We start from the raw sequence: 23753 nt of genomic DNA, 5'->3' as shown, positions 1-23753 counted from the left end.
TTCCCCAAACACATGTAGGGCAGTTGTTTCTGATCATCTTGTCTTGCCTGTCAGTGCAGAATCTCTGCCCTATAATTGAGTTAGGACAAGCATGATTAAGACCTCAGTATTCTTGGTCTACTGTATCTCTGATACAGCATTTGTTCTATGAGGAGAGGGATTGGGTAGAAGGAGATTGCTTCAACATCTAGGTTGCTCTCAAAAGCAATTTAACTTCTTAAACATGGATTTGAAAACAATGAGAAATGCTAGCAGCTTTTATTATGGTAACCTTTGATTGGGAACTGAAGAAAGAGGGAGCCCCATCTGCTTTTGCCTATGATAATATTATTACTATTTCTTGCAGGGTTAGTTTACTGTGGTGAAATCCCTCAGGTTTTGGTTGTCAGAGAAAACCTTATTTTTTAAAATTCCCTTTTGAAGTATAATTTCACTGAACAATAAATTCTAGGTTGACTTTTTTTTTTCATTCAATACTTTGAATATCTTACTCCACTCTCTTGTTTTCATGTTATTTGACAAGTTTGCTATAATTATTATTCTTGTTTCTCTATGAGCAAAGATCACAGTGTTCCCTACTACCCTAGGACTTCTTGCAAGATTTTCTCCTTATCTTTAGCTTTTTCCAGTTTTAATATAATATACCTAAGTGTAGCTTTCTGGTATTCATTTTGTATTTGCAGAGCTTTCTAGTGTCTGTCATTAAATTTGGATTCTTCTTGGCCATTGTTCTTTTAAATATTTCTATCCTGCATTGTCAATTTTCCTTCTAGTAATTGATGACATGCATTCTACCCTTTTTTGGAAATATTCCCACAGTTCTCAGATGTTAGATTCTTTTTTGTTTAATTTATTTTCCTCTTTTCATTTTATTCTGGGTAGTTTCTTTGGATCTAACTTCAACCTCACTGATTCTTTCTTTGGCTTTGTCTAGTCTACTGATGAGCTTCTTAATGTCCATTCTCATTTATGTCATAGTGATTTTGATTTCTCTTCATTTTGATCATATCTTAGAGTTTCTATTTCAGGACACAATTACACGTCTGTACTTGTTTTCATCTAATTATTTCATGAGAGCACTTAACAAAGTAATCAGTTATTTTAAATTCTGACAATTCTAACATCTGTGTTATATTTGAGTCCAGATTTTATTATTTGTCTCTTTATACCATGAGTTTTTCTTTTCTCTTAGCAAGCATTGCAGAGTTTAGGCAAAAGGTAGTCATTTTGTATCAAGTACTAGAAAATGAGGCAAACAGACTTTCTTGTGTAAGGATTTTTGTTATTTTTGTTAATCTGGGTAGTAGTTGTTTTGTAGCTGTTTGTGCCAAAGGCTCCAAATTTCTCTAGTATCCTTGCTTTTGTTGCTTTTCTTGGTCTTTACTCTTCTTTAAGCACTCCTCTTTAAGGAGACCCTGTCTTACAACTCTTTCAATTTTACCTACCACTGTTATCCTGGCCTCTGCTGGTGTTGTGGTGTGGCATATTCTATGATTAAATCTTTTATTGGACTAGTTTTCAAGTATGTGACCTTAACAAGAAATTTACCAGTGCTATAGGCTTCTTTGCTATCTATTGTTTACTCCCTTCTGTAACAAACATATCTACATTTTTTTTTGGAAAACCCTCACCCTGTTGACTATGTCCCACCCTCCACCAAGATAGGATTGGAGACTAGAGACTAGACTTTTGATATGAAAAAAGGTTTTGGGTGGCTGGGGCTATAGATCAGTGGTAGAGTACTTGCCTCACATGTGTGAAACACTGGGTTTGATATTCACCACCACATAAAAATAAATAAATAAGGCTATTGGGTCCATCTACAACTAAAAAATATTTCTTAAAAAAGTTGTTGGGCATGTTTCATAATGGCTACACTCATTCTGTGAGAACTGTAAAAAGACATTTCTTACATCTTTTCAGTGAGAATCTGATGGGTTTCTAGGAGGTACAATCCACAGAAATATGGGAGCCAATGCAAGACTCTGGCTCCCCTGGAAAATCTTAATCTGATGCCCTCCTATTCTCAACTTCTAGCAATTAATGAATATTACCGTTGTTGTTGACCTTTTGGCCTATGTGGCTCTATGTATGCTCCTATCTCTTTAGAACTCAAGGTGGCAGTTTTTCCTGCTTCCTTACTTGTCTGATCAGTCCAAGAAAATTCTTGATTTTCTATTGTTTCATCTTCATCTTGTTGTCAGTATAGAGGTGATGACTTCTAAGCTGTTTATATGCAGGAGCTGAAACTAGGTGTTGGGTCCCTTTCAGTTGGATATTGGAAAGACAAAAGTTTCCTTTTTCTAGGATGTTGTATAGAACATGTTTTATTTTCATTGTTATTTGTGTGTACACACATACACACACGAACAATCATGTGGTTATGTTTGTTATTTGAATGGTTCTGCCAGTTTAAAGTTTAAAACTTGATTTTACCCATTTTGCCCAGGGCAGCTCAACACAAGAAATGTAATATTTTGAAACATTGGTTTCCACCTTGAGTAAATTATGGTTAATAGTATTAACCTCTTATGATGGTAGCAAAGATAAAATGAGATATAGTATGTAGTGTAGTTTGGCTCATGTCACAAATTGATACACAATCAGAATATTAATTTCCTTTTCTCTGTCTAACCCCTCTATATGAAAGCAGCATATGATGTCTGTTGGATCTAGGTTTAAACATCACATAGCAAACTTCTGGTGCCACAGTCTGGCTGGGCACAAAATCACGAGCCACCACACACCTTGTAGATTCAAACAGCAACTCTTTATTCCCGAACTCACACCGGCCCTCTACAAACACGTTCTGGGGAAAATCATGTTCTCGGCCACACCACCACTGGGCTCTCCCAGGCTTTTTATCCCAAATACTCTCTGAATCCCAGGAGAACTCAACGGGATACGCCCTATTCCTAGCAGGGTACACCTTAAACATGGAACCCCCGTAAACCCAAGGAGCGGGATACTCCCTAAACCCTGATCTGCCCTAAACCCGGATCCGCCCTGGTCCTTGAGCAAGGTCACCTCTCAAGCATACATGCAATGTCACTGCAAATGATCTGAGTCTAAGACAAGTCCATTTCCACAATGGAGAGTTCTTCCTCTAAGCAACATGGGGTATTCTGACAAGGAAATTTCTATGCGTCATTCCTACTTGGCAATGGCTCTCAGCATCTCCCCCCTTCTGATTAATTAAACAACAAGCAATGTGGCTTAAGGACCGACCGTGACTGGTAGGTTGTCCAATTCAACATATGGTTCTTACCCGTCATGGGAAAAACTGACCTCTAGGCGTCAGCCTCCTGTCTTAGGTTGATACCACTGCAATTGGATCATACCTGTCATTGGCTACTGGTCCAGCATACAGCCATACTTGTGGATAGGCCTATGCACCAGTGGGGGGGGGTGAGGTTCTTGCCTCACCTCTGTTGGCCCCCAAATTTAGCCTTGGTGCAGTGGGGGGGGGTGAGGTTCTTTGCCTCACCTCTGTTGGCCCCCAAATTTTAGACCATCACTAGCAGAAGGGAGGAGGATACAGAAATGCCACGACACCAAGCCAGTTGATGGCTCCTTTGGAAAAATTGCATCACTGGTGACACCATCAGCAAAGATATGCCAGCACTACCACAATTAACATGGGGTGCGCTGGCAAGGAAATAAAAATTGCATCACTAGTGACACCATCAGCTGGCTCTCAGCATTATGGGAACATTTCATTACACTGCAATTCTTCTTTGAGTTTCTGGCTCTTAATTGAAATTGCCAATTATTGTGAAATTGTGTATACTTTGTGGGATTGAGTCAAGCTGTCACCAGATATTATTTCACCCAAATCACAAAAGTTACGCAAAGTCACTAAGGTGGTTTTATGATTAGACATTTCAAATAGTAGACATGTCAATGGTTAGTGAAACCAGTGGCCTCTTTCAGGTCTCTGGGCGCAGTTGCCCAAATCTCATCTTTTCCTCTACATTTTGTTTTGCCTTGTGTTCTGCATCCTTTATAACAACATCAAATATTTGCTTTGATCCTGCTTTTCACCCCATAGGCCTCCAAAAGCAGATCCATGCACTATAGTCTTTAACTGTGATTTGGTCTGTAGTCTCTTGGGCAGTACTAGTGATGGGATGCAACTCCCAACCCCTGCAGTCAGCATCTGAGCCTTTGTAACCCATACTCCAAAGTTTGAACTAACATTCAGGATCCTTTGGCAAAGTTTGCTCTTTGAATTTTACTTTTGTTTCTTTAATTTATAAACTATGGATTTGATCTTTAACCACAATTTTGACATGCCTTTCATGTTTATTTAAGACTAAGTTTTAATCATATCCATAAAAATAGGGGTATAGGAGTTTTCCAACTCAATTTTCAAATGAATCATCTCGTTATCTCTGTAAATTCAAGTTTTAGAGTTCATTTGCAACAAAGTAGATATAAGGCCAAGATCAGACACCTATATTTTCCTCTCCTTGGGCCCCATCTTTTTTTATATAATCTTCCATTGTTTTCCTAAGAATAGAGATGATATTCTCAAAAACCTTACAAATAGTATTGTGGTATATAAATGGGTTTTTCTCCCATTCAAGACAGGGTCTACTTGATATCTTTTTATAAACTCCAAGAAAATCTTCCTCACTTTTGATTGCAGCTTGTTTCACAGGCTTAAAAATGAATGAAGTTCTAGTATTGCATTTTCATTCTTCAGGCCAAATGATTACTCCCTACATAACATAAAGGTACTTGTTGAAAGAGTGATGCTTTATTTCTAGGGAAGATTTGATAGGAGGAAAAAAAGAGTGTTAAGTGCTGAGTGGTGGAAAGGCATTATGATAATGTAGAGGTCACAGTTGGGTTAGAAGATGAAGGAAAACCCAGGGTGAAAAAGCTAATGAGCTCAAGGATGAATATATTGTGTACTTTAAAATTAGCCTAGAGCTTTCAAGTGAAAAGAGAAACTATATTTGAAGATCTGCTCCACTACTAGTTGTGATGCTTTGGAAAAGTAACTACACTCTGTTCTCCAGTTTACTCATATGTGAAGTAGGAATAAAAATTCATCTCTCTCATAACATTATGGATAATATAAGTAATAGAAGTAAAGCATAGCACAGTCTTGGATACATATTCAGTCCTTACTAAATTTAAGCCATAATATTTTTAACAATAATTTAATTATAATGGCCACAGTAAATTATTTGATATATAAACTAAGATAATATAAAAACATTCACTCAGTTATACTTATATGGAATTGGATCACATAACTGTTCATGAAACTTAAAAGTGCTTATCTGGGATTATGATAAAGGGATCAACATTTATATGTACTCAGTGATATTTCTAGAACAGTTTTATAAATAATAATTGTATAAGGAAGACACAGAAAAAAATCAAGTGTTTCTTATGACCCAGTGTTCTCCCACTCTCACTTCTAAGACCTTAGACCCTATAATCTATAAGTCAGTAATCATGAACTCTGAGTATCAGTTTATTTGCAGTAGGTCACCTATCTATCAGGCAGACCTTTCAAAATGATGGATAAGAGTGCTTAGAAGCTACCATGCTGAGAGAACAACAGATTACCAAAATCTCTGGAATAATATTAAAAAGAGACCTTTAATTGAATCACTATAATTTATAATGTGCTTAGACACATCTCTAACCAATAATACAAGTCATATACCAAGCACAGAATAAAGAAATGAAAACAGTTACTATGAAACAGGAGATATGTTGTTTTAAATTAGAATGGACAAGCTGGAAAAGGTTTGGGGGTCCATTTTGCAAAATGTTTTGGATAACCTCTGCTAAGTGTTGTTACTTTTGCTCCAAGTTGTGTTAGTAGTAATTTTATCTTAGAATATAAGCAGATCGTTTAATAATTAATGCTCTCCAGACAGGTTCTGTTAAATCTCCTCTAGAAGATGACCTTTTGGTAATGTTGACCTGACATATAGCTGAATGATGGACATGTCATTTAATGGCAAGCACTTTTCTTTTTCAGTGGGGAGAGTTTAAAATCATTGGAGTTGTAAATGGTGACAGGATTGTTGGTCTGGATATGATTGAGCAGTTTAGTAATGTACATAATTATCATGACTGTCTGAAAGCTCTAGGCACCTTTTCACTTTTGATCATGATTTCTACTGCTGACGCTTAAATTACAAATCAAATGGTAAGAAGATAAATCATGATGCCAGAGGCATAGCTTAGTCATGCCAGCAAGCCTAATATTGGGTTTTGTGGAGAGAGATTTGTGAAAGAAAACATTTATTTATTTAGAACCCACTTGAGAGCATAATTTTGGATTTATGAAAACTTAAGGAAATGAAAATTGCTGTTTTGGTAAGACTCGATTTTGGACATTGAATTTTAAGTCTCCTTTTTAAGGAAGTAATGACTAATACCTGGGCAAATGAAAGTTTTGAAGCTGAAGAGTTTCAGAGTTTCTGACCTTAAATTTGTTATTTGATTATGGTATAACAAAATAAAGAACTGGCTAATGTCAAATATATTATACAACCAGCAGTTAAAGTGGGAAAATTTCCATAAAATAATTTCAACAAATGAGTGGTTTAGATTGAGAATTTGATTTAATTTATTACACTAATTATATTTACTATGGGAATAGAATATAGGACCACAGATACATAAAATGTGCTTTCATCTTGAACTCTGAAGATTGGTTAAGGCCTGAAAATTTGAGTCCTATTTGTGTTTTTTGTTTTTCATGTGACTTAGGGTTAATGATTTATAACTTGATTCTCATAAATTTTATATGTAAAATAGGTTAATTTCACAGTTCTCAAAAAATTCTTAAGTGAGTATAGGGCTTTCATTTAAGTTTCTCAGCTAAGTAAAACTAAATTTCTTCTGATTTATAGTCTGACTGATATCTTAAACATGACTTAGCTTCTGAGCTTCCACTATTTTCTCCTGTACCATCTGGTTTCTCTGTGCTCTCTGAGAAATTATGGACCAAGTATTTGTGAAATATTTGAAATATGTACACAGTTTTTATTGCATTATATAGAGAATGAGAAACATTTTAAAACTAGATGCCATACTTGTACTTACCTTTTTCCTTAGTACATACTTATGAACTATAGGATCTCTGCAAGAGCCATGAAAGCATTCTACCTTATTTGTGCCTATCTGTGAGTCAGATACGAACAAATAGGCCTTATTTGTGCTTATCTGTGACTGTGCCTATCAGGTCAGTCCCTTTGGAAAAGATTTGAAGATGTTTATGATAAAACTACTCTGAGCTGGGCTTGGTAGGACATGCCTGTAATCCTAGGAGGCTGAGGGGGGAGGATCCAAGTTCAAAGCCAGCCTCAGCAACTTAGCAAGGCCCAAACAACTCGGTGAGACCCTGACTCAAAATTAAAAAAAAAATAAAAAGGGTTGGGGATGTGGGTCAGTGGTTAAATGCTCCTGGGTTCAATCCCTGGTTTTAACAAAAATTACTCTGAAACTATACTCTAAAATCAGTTACACAATGTATGCATGAATGAAAATACCACAGGATACATCATTCACATGTACAAGTTTTCTATTTTTATGTATCAGTTAAAAATAAATTTAACAATTTTAAAAAAGTAGTTATTCCCTCAAAGAGGTGCAGTTGTTTCTGTGAAAATGAAGCACCATGACTCTCATAATCATTTATTCAAAGTTTTGTTTGGACAATTTTGATATGCCAGTAATTAAAATTGTTCTGTGTATATATGTATTATACAAGATGTGATCTGGAGCAAGTTAATTTGTTATTAATACTTTCTTCATTTAGTGAAGAATTTTTTTAGTAACTGTCCATATTGCATCCATATTGCAAATAAATGTCTTGTTGAATATATTGTACTTTTACCAGTATTTGCCGAAGCCTGTGTAAATAAACTGGCTAAAACAAATATATTCCCTTTTAGGATAAACTAAAATGAAGTTTAAGCCAGCCGCACATTTTTAAACACTAAATTTGTTAATAAAAATAGGAACCCATCACTGATGAGAGATGCTATTAGTTGTAAATGTTTATGAAATTTTATAGGTATTTAAAATTCCATTCAACCATATAGGTGGTGAATAATCTTTGTTAAAAACAGTAAAATTGTATAAGATCAGAATTGTTCCAGAAACCCATAATGCAGAACTATTTATGTATAACTCCAGAGGCAAATGTTAATATACTTAGCACCATGTTTTATGTTTTCATGGATATTTGCATATGTAACAATAAGAATTAGATGCATTCTTTTCTATGTATACCAAGGGATTGGACAAAATTAGATTGTCTTTAATTAAATTTTGATTCCCAAATATTTTTTCTCATGAATGAAGATGTTTTGACATTGGAATTAATGCATAAACATAGTAATGTATGCTCTCTATTTAGAAATGAAAAACCACTTAATGCAATGAGATTCTTTTACACAGGAGATTCTACATTTTATAAAATATCACCAAATCAAAATTTTCTAGTATATTCAGTATAAAAATTACAAAAAATTCTACCAAATGTATGAAAACATTAAAGCATTTTGGGACCATGTTGTTATTTTCTGTAAGTGTATAGTTTATTTCCCTGTGGAATGAGAGAATTTTGTCATTGACATAGCATTGATGTATACATGATGAAATTATTAATTCTGAAGATGACTCTTGACACAGTCTGTGCCTACCCCTTTCTCACAAGTGGGGAAACTGATGTTTGTGGTGATAACGGGATTATCTTAATGGTATGCAACTAATTGATTGCAGAGCCTGAATCATTGCTTTGCACATTTCTTGTGTTTGCTTATGTATTAGTGACATATATCATCTGGTACAATGATGGATTATTCTACTCACTGCTTGAACCAGCTGCTTTCTTATTCAAATAGCAACAAAGCATGGTTCACAGAGTCAAGATAAACAGTAAACATGTATTAGAGTTTTGTCAGGAAACTCAAAGTCACTCCAATTTGGAAGAGTTTCAACTTAAAATTAAAAGAATACAAGACTATTTTTAAAAACTGAAGTCAGAGAGGTAGGGAACTCAGTGTTTGACTTCATGATATAAGAACAATGGGTATGTGGAAAGACATTAGTGGCTATATATGTTCGGGGGCAGGGGGGAATTCACTGGAGGAGCTTGCTCAGAAGCTACTGTGGACACTACATATACCATTTGATTTTGCTATACCTGCCCTTCCTCAACTGCCAAGGAAAGTGCAGATGCTCCTAATAGACCATAACAGTCCTGGAACATATAGGTAAAGGAATTCTAGAAATATAATTATTGGTTCCTCCTTGCAATGTAGAATACAAAGGAGCAATAATAATGCTGAGGTGACAACAGGCAACACAAATCCAGCAGAAAATGGTAACATTTAGAGCTATCAATCATAGAAAGGCCTCTAGTAATGAATTAAGAAAGAATATGGCTACAGTTCATTTCCTGACTTTAAAAAAATGTTCATCTTGGGACTGAGACATTTTAGCCTAATTAAAAACTATCTGAACAGGAAAGGTTAAGTATTCACTTGAATTTAACATATGTGCATGTACACATGTAAAAGTTGAAGAAGTTACATTACACTTTTTTATGATTCTGTGAACATTTTTAGTATTTAATTTATTCCTAGATTTTAAATTGTTGAATGTCTCTTCATTGTAACATTTATAGGCTCTGGATTTAGGACTTAGACAGAATCAAGGGACCATTATTTGGTCTAGAGCAAAATGTGTAATTCCAAAATCAGTTTCTAAAATTGCAAAGTCCTTTAGGTTTCTAGAAAAAAAATTCTGAGTACTAACACTTGAGCAGTATTATGAAGGTACATATAAATGTAGAGAGATATTATAAAACAGTATATTGTAACATAGGTCATTTTTACTCTATATATTTTACCCAGGCAAAAGTAAACTTTAAAAAAAATTGTAAGCAATATTACCAAGATATACCCTAGCCTCCCATTATCTTCAAGTTGTACCATACCCTGGGCTTTCTTAAGCCCTGAGATCAGATACCTGATGGATTGGGTGCCTGAAGATGACATGTACCACTGAGTGAGGGCCAGAAATTGGGTGAGGTTTAGCAATGGGAAGAGGTATCTCTTTCACATTAATTAGCATGATTTTGTTCAAAACAAACTCTAAATCAAAATGTCTTAAATTATGACAGAAATAGATTTATTATTTGACCAATATGCATAGATGTAGGGTAGGTTTTAAAAATGATTCATAATACGAGGCAGAGATTTTGATAGCATTAGTGTCTACCTTTATTCCTGTGATTACAGGGAATCAGTTTTCTCCTTTCCCTTCCCACACCCATTTGGCTTATTTCCAGATGATATAGGATTCACTGGGAAGATACTGAATTCTGCACAGAAAGAGTAGCTCCACATGATGCTCACTGAAGCACTCCCCTAAGAAGGAGTTCATCTATAGTCTCATAGGACCTTTTCTATATTTTCCTTCAATACATTTAACCTATTAAGTCCCAAGTTTTCTATTCTGTTAATATTTCAATGAAATTGACACTGGTGCATTAAAATGGGCTGAAGATCATAATATAGAGCTTTTATATTTTATTAATATTGTTATAATTGGTATATTATATAATTATCCTATAGGTTACATATATATTTTATATACTATAAAATTTTATGTGTTTCACATCTGGGATGATGGGATAGAATGGTTTAATTAAATTTTATGTTAGTTCTCTGTATATATGTTCATAATGACCTCTTAGATTACAGGTCAGCCAACTGTAGTACTGACAAATGTGGCACATAGCCCTGTTTTTGTGTTGCACACAACCTAAGAATGATTTTAAAAGGTTGTAGAAATAGAAATAAAGAAGAATAAGTTACATAGAATTTATATGGCCTACAAATCCTAAAAATTATTTACTCTCTGACCCTTTATTGCAAAAAGTTACCAATCCTTATGTTACCCTGCTATGTGATACAAGAAAATATCTTATTCCTTACACAGTTCTTTTGTGCCTAATTAATTCTTCCCATGAAGCACCCTCATCCTTAAATAATTCTTCCCACCTACCCTCCTAGGTTTGTCTTTCCACCCCCTTTTTTTTTGGCGGTGAGGTGTTTCTAGGGGATAGTTCATTAATTTAGGACAGGAGAATACATGCGGGAAATGGTTGGTTGAGGAAGATGAAATGAAAATTCTTTCCACTTTTAAAGGATCTCAGAACTAAAAGGATCTTGGAAACTACTCTGTTCAGTTGCATCTTGTTATGGAAAATGAAATCAGGCCAAGTGATGGAAGGGAGTGTGCCAAGGTCATAATCAGCTGCTAAGACATTATCAAGACCCCGCATCTTGGTCCTGTACTACTTCCATTGATTCCTGTTACTTTTCTGATGCTACATCTTTGATTTATAGCCAACTCGGTCATATACTCAACTGCTATATCATTGCCAGGGATGTCCCAGAGTGCCCTATTAACCTGGGAATTTACCAGAAGTCCAAATTTACTGCTGGAAAGAGTGATCAAGAACCTCTTTAAAGATATTTTATTTTTTATTTTGCATTGTTTCCATCAACCCATTTCATAAAACCTCTTGAGATTCCCATGGCTCTTTAATTGCTATATCCATGTTCTTCCTCACTAGTCATATTTTAGTGGCCTATCTTCATTGAGAAACCTTTGTCTACTTTTCTTGGTGTCTTGTTGATATTGTCTCATTCATTTAATTTATTTAATAAGGACTACAAATAGCTTCTGTGATTGTTCATTCAAAGATTGCCAGAAGCCTGGTTAAAAGCCTTAGATTTATTTATTTCCTCAGATCAAAATAGACTTGATCCTTCTTTTATTTCAACTCTGAAACAGCTCCATATTTATGGTATTCACTATGATACTTCTGTCTCCATCTTACCTTTTCAGTTTTCTGATAATCTCTCTCCCCCCTTCTTTCATTGACTCTAGTTCTTTCTTCCACCATATAAATTTCATTAATCTTAGTACAGTTGTGTTCTATTGCTGCTGTCATATCCTGTCCTTCTACCACTACCCATATTTGTATCTCCTTAATCCTGCCCTGATATTTTGTACATTGAAAGTACAATAATAGCATTACTGTGATCTTATTTAAAATAATACTTTGCATAGTTGCAGTGATTTAAGACACACAGTGAAGAATACAACTGCCATTCAACTATACCTAAATGATGCCCCCACCCAATCTTTCCACTGGGAGATTATCTTCTTACCTTAGAGAACACCTTATGGCACAGACTCTTAATTATTTTAAACTCCTAAGCATAACTATGTTGCATAGATTAAATTATCCTGAATATTTTATACAACATGTCTTTTCTGTATCAGTGTATGTATTAATTATATCTGTATTAATTCTAAAGCACTTTACCAAATGTTATGAAGGATATGAAGATGTATATGCCATGGTGGCTATCTTCTAACAGCTTCCAGGAGGTACATTTCATTGTGACATTTTGAACTGTAGAACTCTAGCCCTATGCATGGTTGCAAAAGTCCTAGCATCAATTAATACAGTACTGGCAGAATGTAGTTCCTTAACAATATTTAAAAAATGCTTTTATGAAACCAATGAGAACTTGGCATATGGCAAAATAATTCTTTAAAATGTCTTAATATTTTTTAGAAGTGAAGTTTCCAACAAAATGTTGGAGTGTTTATATGTGATCAAAAGGTAGTAATTTTAGAAAGCTTTCTGATCAGACATTGTCATTGATGGAGAATAACCCCATAGCAGGGAGCTTATGGACCTTCTTTAAAGGATGGTCAGTATGGTGGTAACATCATGATGTCATGTTATTAGTCCAATAGTTGAGGAAATCACTTCCCTCTCAAGTCTGAATATCTTGGCAGATTTTGAATTATTTCATTTATTGTCACTTTGAGAGAAATGTAAATCAATCACTATTTCCCAAAACTTCATAATTACTGTAAATCATTCAGTTTTCCTTATAGTATTATAGAACTTTGTTTTACTCATTGTACTCAAATGGAAAATTATGATGCCATTTCTTTCAAAAACCTACATAAGCATAGTTGAGATTCTTTAATAGAATATATGGTAACTTTGCAATTGAATAAAGTGTCAAATATTGAAAATTTACTTCACTAAATCATAACTGATTATATTTTTATGTTACCTTGTTCTCCTTTTCTTTTTTAAACAATTAGAGAAATTAATTTTAATATATTTTCATTTAACCCAATGGATTACCAACATAATTTGCAAAGAAAATAATTGTTAGTAAGATATTTCATGTTCATTTTGTTTGTCCTAGCAAGTCTTTGGAAGCTAATGTCTATTTAACACATAGCACGCCTCGATTCAGACTAGACAACATTTCAAATACTCAGTAGCCTCATGTAACCAATGGCTGCCATATTGGCTCCTTTCTCCATCTTTCACCTTTTGTTGAGACAAATGCTATATGCTGCATGATAAGTCCCCTTGTTATGTGATTTCTTGTTGAGTTCTGTCAGAAAGGGACACCAAAGAGATGAACTTAGAATATACAAGAGTAGAGCGAGGTACTTTATTACTCCCTGTAAGATTCTATTAGACTGTGAGTTAGTTTCTACATGCTTTTGGTGGGAATAACTTCAGTTAGGTCACCTTCTCCTACAAGGTTTTCATAATGGCTCTCTCTTCTTTCACCTCCTACCTCTCCAAGTCTATAGAAGGAAAGGTGCTTCACAAAATTTGTTGGTTTTCCTCAACCTTGCCCTTACCTTTATAAATACCTAATTAAATAGTTTTTACTCTGATTTATCTTTTTCATCCTGGAATCTTGAATAATGGCGTTTTAATTACAAGAAAGTAAAATATATCTCATCTCATATCACAGGCAATGTATATACACATACCAGATTAATTATATATTAAAATATAACTTATAAAATGCTAAAACTTATAAGTATTTGTGTAACTTTGTGATGAGAAATGGAAAACAAGAATATACAAAATAAAAACTTGAAAAGTTAGATGATACTGTAGTTGAAATTTTTATGTGTAAAAATTTAATAACTGATTATATTTTAAAAAAAATTTAAATATAGTATCAATGACTTAATGAGGTTTAATAGAATTCCACTGATCCCATGGGTACTTCAAGAATTACTTCTTTGTAAATAACATTAACTGGTTTTGAAATGTTATTCTGGTACCATACTGTTCTTGTACCTGGATATTACATGAATATTGTAGTCATGGATATTTTAGGCCCAGTAATAGTGAAAACAAATGTCCTTTTCGATATAGTCATAGAGCACTGAGGATAGGAAAAGGAACTGGGGCATTTTGTATGACAAGTTTCCTTACAAATTCAGGTGGTTTGAGAGGCAGCCTGATTATAAGAAGAAAGTGTGTAGTTTTAAATCTGCTGAGAACATTATTATCATGTAAACGTTGGCAAGGAGCAGTGTGGATAATTAAATTGAATTTATTTGAACATAGGTAGTTTTTTGTATTGGCATTCAAAGTTGCTATTTTTGCAAAATATATTATTCACTGATTAGGACACTTTCTGAGAAGTGCCCTAATATATATGAAGCATAAATATTTTTGAGCTGCATATTTTCATTGAAATTGTCTTCATTTTCTTAAATTTCCAAATATTTATATTGTCTAAAACCCAAACCTCAGAATCCCATTCTTCTTTAGTTTTAAAAGCTGAAAATATAAGAACTGTTTATGCAAAACTTATTTCTCATTTTAGTCATTAGTCTTGTCAAGACTAGACTGGAGTAGTGTTCATTCATTACAAAATATCAGATAATATTGAAAATAAAATATTTCTAAATACACTATTTAATGTGAAATAGGAAGCTTTTGATGTAGTCGCCATGAAGTTTTTCTAACTTGGTTAGCCTATTTTTTTCACTCTTATGAAGAATCCTCAAGTGTTTTGATCTCTTTTTTAGAAAAGAAAAATTGAACAATTAAATTTTGCCTTTACCTAAAATGGCTTGGAAGAAAATTTATATTGCGTGGTAGCTATTTGTACATTGAATTAATTTCCCTGTCAGTACTACTGAAAAATTTTGTTCATTTATTAGTTCTTGCAGTGAAGATGAAGTTGGAGAAGTAATTAAGATGTGAGTTGTTTGGCTCTCCTACAAATATTGAATGTCATTAACATTTTAGTATCTCTTCTGTTAGCTTAATTAAGAGATTCTTTTAAGCAATGGTTGTATATTTCAGTGGTTCAAAATTTAATATATCCGTTAAATATATTCTAATATATTAAAATATATTTTCTTCTGATGCAGTGCCTGAAACTGTGTTCTCTAGTAACACCTTTATGTGTACAGTTTATCCAACTTTACCACTATAATTTTCCAAAGGGCCTGAGAGTTTTCAATGTTTGTGTCTACACCAGTTTACTCTTCCATTTTTGGCATGTGGCTAGATTTTTAGATCAGTTTGTAAATTTAGTGATACTAATCATTTTGCTGCTTTCAGAATTACATGGTGGGTTTTATTGTTATGAATTGAAAAATTAATTTAGAAATTAGCCTTTAGACCTGTAGCCAATGAGTTCATGCAAGATCAAAGTCCCCATTTAGAATGAGGAATTAAATGTGAACTAGCACTTATTTAAATGAGATGTTTATATTTGAACAACAGTCCTAATAAACACCAAGCTTCCTCACAGTAAAACATCTAATATTTCTAATGTTTTAATGATTATTCTATTTCAAGTAATTTCAAAATATTACATTTTTTAGCATTATCACATAATTGAAAACATTAAAAGCCCCTTTCTTTGTGGTTAGTGGCCATTTTATATATTCTTTTAAAAATATTTACTTTTTAGTTGTAGTTGAATATAATACCTTTATTCATTTTTTTTTTTAATGTGGTGCTGAGGATCAAACCCAGGGCCTCAAACATACTAGGCGAGTGCTCTACCACTGAGCTGCAACCCCAGTCTGATTTTGTATATTCCTTACAGAAACATCTTTTCACATTCTTTGCCCATGTTTTAGTGGTGTTGACTCAGAAGTTTCTACAATGTATTCTCAATGCAAATCCATTATCATAAAGGTTCTTTTTTATGACTTTTAATCTGTGTGTTGTCTTTGGATTTTCTTGATGTTGCCTATTGAAGGACAAAATGTTTTAATTTTGATATCAGATGTGTCCCTTTTTCTTGTTTTTTCTTGTTTGTCATTTGTGAGAAATAATTTTCTGACCCAATATTTGGAAAATTTGTAACAATGTTTTTCTACTATGACTTTTGTAGTTTCACCTCTTATATTTAGATTTATAGTCTATTGTTAATTTGAGATGGGGATATAACTGCATTTTTCACATGTGAATACACAATTTTCAATAGACCATTTTCTGAAAAGACTACTGTTTTCCCCATTGAATTGTCGTAGTGCCCATGTCAAAAATCAATGGACTGTAAGTATGAGGGTTTATTTTAGATTAATCCCATTCCTTTGATCTAAGTCTATTCCTTTGCCAGTACCACACAGTCTTGGTTACTTTTTCTTTGCATTAAGTTTTGAAATTGGGAATGAGAAGTCCTCTGATATTGTTCTTGTTTTCAATATTGTTTTTGTTACCTCTGGTCCCTTGTATTTTCACATGAATTTTGGGAGCACCATATAAGTTTTGGCCCAAAGGAAGCTGGGAGGTTACTAAATATTGTTTTGAATCTTCAGATCACTTGGGGAGGATTTCTATTGTAATAATGTTCAACATTTTGACTGTTGAGCATATGATATCTCATTTAGGTTATCTTTCATTTTTATCAACAATTATTTGTAGTTTTAGGCATATTTTTCTTATACTTTTGTACAGTTTATTTCTAGCTGTTTCATTATTTCTGATGTTATTATAAATGAATTAGTTTTCCTAATATAGTTTTCATATTGTTCATGTAAATACAAATCAAATTGTTATAGCTTAATTTAAAACACTGTGTCTTTGCTGTACTTGTTTTAAATGTAATTTCTATATGTTTATGGATTCTTCAGAGTTTTTAATACAAAAAAATTATCTGTAAATACTAATAGTTTTATTTCTTGCTTTGCATTCTGAATGCCTTTTATTTATTTTTCTTGCCTGAGTTTTATGGATAGAATCTGTAGTAAAATGTTGAATAGAAATGGTGAAAATTTGGGCTGGGGATGTGGCTCAACCGGTAGCGCGCTCGCCTGGCATGCGTGCGGCCCGGGTTGGATCCTCAGCACCACATACAAACAAAGATGTTGTGTCCGCCGAGAACTAAGAAAAAATAAATAAATAATTCTCTCTCTCTCTCTCTCTCTCTCTCTCTGTCCCCCTCTCACTCTCTCTTTAAAAAAAAAAAAAAGAAATGGTGAAAATTTTTGCCTTCTAGATAATAACTCAGTGGCTTTACTTGTCTTACGTCTTCTTCAATTTTCTATTTCTTCTTCTTTTTAATTTGTTTTAATTAGTTATACATAACAGTAGACACATCATACATAACTGGAGTATAAATTCTCAATCTTCTGGTTGTACATGATGTAAAATCACATTGGTTATGGAATCATATATGTATATAAGGTAATATTGTCCAATTCATTCTATTACCAAAGCCCCTCCCTCCTTCACTCCCCTTTGCCTAATCAAAAGTACCTCTGTTTTTCCCAATCCCCCATTGTGAATTAGCATCCCATATCAGAGAAAGCATTTGGCCTTTGGTTTGGGGGATTGGCTTATTTCATTTAGTTTGATGTCTCCAGATCCACTCATTTATCTGCAAATGCCATAGTTTCATTTTTCTTTAAGGCTGAATAATATTCCATTGTACAAATACACCACATTTTCTTTATCCATTTAACTTTTGAAGGTCATCTAGGTTGGTTCCATAGTTTGGCTATTGTGAATTGAGCTGATCCAAACATTTATGTGCCTTTGTCAGTGCACTATGCTGATTTTAAGTCCATTGAATATAAGACTGAGGAGTAGGATAGCTGTGTCACATGGTAGTTCCATTCCAGGTTTTCTGAGAAATCACCATACTGCTTTCCATAATGGTTATACCAATTTGTAGTTCCCCCAGCAGCGTTTGGGTAACTTTTTCCCCACATCATTGGCAACATTTATTGTTTCTTGTATTCCTGATAATTGGCATTCTGACTGGAGTGAGGTGAAATCTTAGAGTAGTTTTGATTTGCATTTCTCTATTTGCTAGAGCTGTTGAATATTTTTTCATATATTTGTTGATCAATTACATTTATTCTTCTGTGAAGTGTCTTTTCAGTTCCTTAGCCCATTTATTGATTGGGTTATTTTTGTTGTTGTTGACTTTTTTGAGTTCTTTATATATCTTACAGATTAATGCTGTACCCTGAGGTACACGTGATAAAGATTTTTTTTCCCATTCTTTAGGCTCTCTGTTCACATTAATGATTGTTTCCTTTGCTCAGAAGAAAGTTTTAGTTCAAGTATATCCCATTTATTGATTGTTGAATTTACTTCTTGTGCTTTAGGAATCTTTTTAAGGAAGTCAGTTCTTAAGCTTACATGATAAAGCTTAAGAACTTTATCTTTTAAGTCAGTTCTTAAGCTTACATGATAAAGCTTAAGAACTTTAACTTTATGTGCCTACTTTTTCCTTCTATTAGGCACAGGGCCTCTGTCCTAATGCCTAAGTCCTTGATCCACTTGGAGTTGAATTTTGTGCATGGTGAGAGATAGACGTTTAGTTTCATTTTGCTGCATATGGATTTCCAGTTTTCCCAGCACCATTTGTTGAAGAGGCTGTCTTTTCTCCAATGCATGTTTTTGGTGCCTTTGTCTAGTTGATAACTGTATTTATGTGGGTTTGTCTTTCCATCTTCTTTTCTGTTCCATTAGTAGTACAATTAATATTGTTCAACAAAATTTGAAAGTTTAAGCCATTATTTCTTCAAATATTCTTTTTTTGCTTTTTTTTAATCCCTCTTCTCTTCACTTGGAACTCCTATTATGTATTTCTTATTATTTTAATATATCCAGTATATCTTTGATACTCTGTTCAATTTATTTTATCTTTTCATTTTTCTCTCTTAGACTGGATAATTTGAATTGATCTGTTTTCATGCTTGCACATTCTTTATTTTGACAGGTCAAATCTGCCATTGAGCTCCTCTATAGAATTTTTCATTTCAGTTATTGTACTTTACTACTTTAGAATTTGTCTATTTCCTTGATATTATTTCTATAAATTTATTGTCTAACTGAAGAGACAGTTATTACACCTACGTTTGTTTTCTTTAGGTATGGTTTTCTTTAGTTTTTTACATTTGTTTACAATAGCTTACTTAGAATCTTTTTCTAGTAAGTGTATTTTGGTCTCCCCCTGCAATAGTACTTTTGATGATATTTTCCCCCCTGCATATAGGTTATAACTTTCAGTTTTATGCTGTATATCTTATATTTTTTTTCCAAAATGGGACACTTTAAATAATATAATATGATTACTCTGGAAATCAAGTCCCCCTTCCTCCATGCAACTCTAATTTTTTGTTTAAATATCAACATTTCTTTGTTAATCTGAACAGATTATGAGAAATATTCTGTCTCTGTTAATGCTATTTGTTAATAAAGCAAGTGGGTGAAAGTTAACCTGCCTTTTTTTCCCTTTTCATGTGAATAGCTTATTGCCAGGGTTTTTTTTTTTAAGTATTTATTTTTTTAGTTTTTTAGGTGGACACAATATATTTATTTCATTTTTTTGTGGGGCTGAGAATCGAACCCAGTGCCTCATGCATGCTAGGCGAGCGTGCTACCACTTGAGCCACATCCCCAGCCCCAGGGTTTGTTTTTAATGTTACTTTTTAAGTGACATTCTTGAAATAATTTTGTAGATTCTGCATTCTTTTTCAGACAGTCCCTCAAACATATTCTTGCCTAATTTATGGTCAGCTAATGATTGAACAAAATTTGAAAAATGTTTTGATCCAGTTATTGTCCCAACCTTTACTGAGAAGTTCTATGTGTATGATGAAAACATTTTCAACACTCTAGCAGTTTACAACTCTGACTTAGCCTTTACTTCTTGCTTATGCAGAGACCCAGGGATTGTCAAACATGAGAGATTAGGGCAATCTCCTCGGGTCTTTTTTGGGCATACCTATAATCCTGCACATGATGTGGTCTATGAGTTCCCTAGAGTTATGTCAGTGTTTTACACAGTTTCCTATGTTCATCTTATTTTCCTCATTTGTCTTTTAATTTTCTTGTCTGTCATGTCATTTGTCCCATGCTGTTTAACCTTCTAGGCAGTTGCAAGATTAAATAATGGCTTGTAGGTATAGAGCTTTCTTCACTGAACAAGTTCTGGATTGGAACAGATGAAGATGAGTCCTTGAAAGGGGCTTTTTCAGGTAGTTGTAAGACAGATCAATAATAATAGTCCTCTAGGAATGGGTATTTGTGAGGAGCTCTAAACCCAGTTTGTTCCCTTTATTTGCTGTTAGGCTGATTTTTCTTTTCTTCCCCCAAGGCTAACAGATTTGGAGAGAGGGGTGATAGGAATAGGGAAAATTAAATTTCTCTAAGTTTGCTATTCTTAATGAAGATTAGCTAATTTTTTGAATAAATGGTGTTAAGATTTTTGCTACTTTTGATTAGTTTTTGGAGTTCTGAAAAGGTTGATTTTGATTTTTTTTCTTATGTGTTCTTTTTGTTTCATAGAAATGTATTTTTAGAGTTTTGTATTCTACCAATCTTGATGTTCTTTTCACTTGAATATTAATTTTTGTTTTCTTTAAAATAGTTTGACAATTGTATCATTACTTTAAATTTAGTTTTAACAACTGTTTTTTCAGTTTTGAAAAATGTTTCTTGTACTTTAGGTTATCTTTGAGGTACCTTTATAGAAATTTATTTGAAGAACTTTGCTTATTGATAGTTTTCTCCTACTCATTACTTTTGAACATAAAGGTTTATTTCAGAATCCTTTTAAGATAATCCTTAAGATAATTATCATGAACACTGTTTTTTTCCCAAAATTCAACATCTTTTGTCATTTATCAAAAGTAAACTAGAAGATTTAAAAAGTTCTTCTATCTTCTTCTGAATTAGAGAAAAATCAAGTTCAAATTACTATATATTTTGAAAAGTGTAGAGTGTTATTACAGTAAACTGCATTAAGTTACCTTTATTTGGAATGCAAATAATTTGATTCATTTTTTCTAAATTTTATTTTGGAGAACAAAAATTAATTTTAGGTCTTATAATTTTATTTTTTTATTCAAAGTAATTTACTGCATGTCTCCAGATCAATACTAATCCAATATAATTTCAGATAGCTATATTTACTGTGTATTATAATGTAATTGAGTTTCTTTACAGTTTCCATTATCCTTCACAAAATTTCTAAGTTTTAACTGCATTCCATAGAGTTCATGAACAAACCATAAAATAATAAGCAATAGCAGATTGACAGACATGAAAAAATAATTGGGTCTTTTCTCAGATTTTATGTGTGCATCTAATGAATGAAAAATAGCCTTTATTCATAACCTATTGTTTGTTTTAAACAATATAGTGGGGTTGAAGAAATTTTTATTGTTTTTGTGGGATCAAATTTTATTTTATAATTTTAATAATGTGTTTATGTAAATATGCAGCTAATGGGGCTGGGGATGTGGCTCAAGCGGTAGCACGCTCGCCTGGCATGCATGCGGCCCGGGTTCGATCCTCAGCACCACATACCAACAAAGATGTTGTGTCCGCCAAGAACTAAAAAATAAATATTAAAAATTCTCTCTCTCTCTCTTTAACTCTCTAACTCTCTCTTAAAAAATATGCAGCTAATGTTTTTAGGAAGCATGAGGGCTATTTAATGCATTGAACAATTTAAAATTATTATTCCTTGAATGTAGATATTAAGTGAATATTTTCATAAATGCACATATATGTGTAATTCACACCCTAATGAATACAATGCGACTCTATCACTTCATATTTTTCCCCTCATGCCCATTCTGCCTAATTTCTATATACCAAAGGTAATCTATGTTCTGATTTTTTAAATTTTATTTTTTTGTTTTGCTTGGAATGGAACCTAGCGTCTAGTATATGCTAGGCATGCATTCTACTACTGAGCTACATCCCCAGCTCCTGTGTTCTGATTTCTATTACAGTTTATTAATTTTGAGTGTTCTTCAATTTCATATCAATGGAATTACACAGTAGATTATCTTTCCTGCCTCTTTTGCTAAATTATATGTTTTTGAAATTTACCCATATTGTGTATGCCAGATGTTCATTTTTATTTTTTATTTATTGAAAAAATTCACATAAATATATAAAAGTTTTAAAATTTATTTTCTTGGAATGGAGATTTATTTGGAGGTAGTTTAAAATTTAGTACTAATATCAGGCTATGAGTTCTTAAAAGGGCCATGAACTGAATGCAAAAAGGCCACTTATAATACTGTAAAAACTTGCTAAATATGTGAGCATGGGCATTATACATTAAAATGTTTACATATAGGGCTGGGGATTTGGCTCAAGCAGTAGCGCGCTTGCCTGGCATGCGTGCGGCCCAGGTTCGATCCTCAGCACCACATACCAACAAAGATGTTGTGTCCGCCGAGAACTAAAAAATAAATATTAAAATATTCTCTCTCTCTCTCCTCTCTCCTCTCTCCTCTCTCCTCTCTCCTCTCTCCTCTCTCCTCTCTCCTCTCTCCTCTCTCCTCTCTCACTCTCTCTTAAAAAAAATGTTTACATATATGTGATATGTGTGTGTATATGTATACATATATATACATATATACACACACAAACATGCTATACATCTAATAATACTTACCATGGTTTGAGTTCTATTGTTTGCCATACACCTGCTGCATGGATGTACTTGTGTGTTCGTATATGTATGGATTTTTATTTATGCACATGCATATTGTACATTGTAGAAAAATTATCTATATAAATAGATATAAACAGAAAGACTCTTCTCCTTCAGAGGATTAGACAAGGGAGAGGCCACAAAATGTCTTTCTATAGACAGACCAATAGTGGAAGTATACTGTTTAACCCTCACAGGGCCTTAAACCTATTTTACATTTGTGCCAACATTTAAAAATTGGCTACCACACATTAATATCTGAATGTCTGACACCTTTCATGCAATCACAAGACCTGAAAATATTTCCCATTGCAATGGTATTGTATTGACTCAACTACTTTACTTGGGCATTCAGCAAGTTATGCTTTCTGAAGAAAAGCATATTAGCTTGTAAATATTGGATAGATTTTCTTGGAAATGAAATGTTTTAGATTAGTTTTTTTATAACTAAGAAGAACAAATAAAAATTTAAAAGAAATGAAATGAATTTTTAAATACCTCTTTTGAGATATTCCAATAGGCTTTCCAGGCTGAGTAAAGGGATAGTATAATGCATGGAAAAACAGACATTCTGAAGAAATGAGAATAGGGAAAAAACTGAATCGGTCAAAGACTAGCATGGTGAGGGGCACTATGCCAAACTATGATGTCTGACTTCAATATCTTGTAAAGTCCTATGTTTTAAAGGCTTTTATAGAGAGATCAGAACCTTAGTTTTATAAAAGTTAAAGTTTACTCTAAACATTGCTAATTCCAGAAAGTGCCATTTACATATGGTTGTTTGACATATAGACTGAAGCCTATCAAATTGCCATTTTGTAGGTTAAAAATGAATAAAACATCATCACATATGTATAACTTGACATTATGTTAGCCTAGTAGCATTGTATTTTAATGGAATCAGCTATTTAG

Source organism: Urocitellus parryii, chromosome X, assembly GCF_045843805.1.
Source record: "Urocitellus parryii isolate mUroPar1 chromosome X, mUroPar1.hap1, whole genome shotgun sequence".
NCBI lineage: Eukaryota > Metazoa > Chordata > Mammalia > Rodentia > Sciuridae > Urocitellus > Urocitellus parryii.
Note: the sequence above shows the minus strand (reverse complement) of the source record.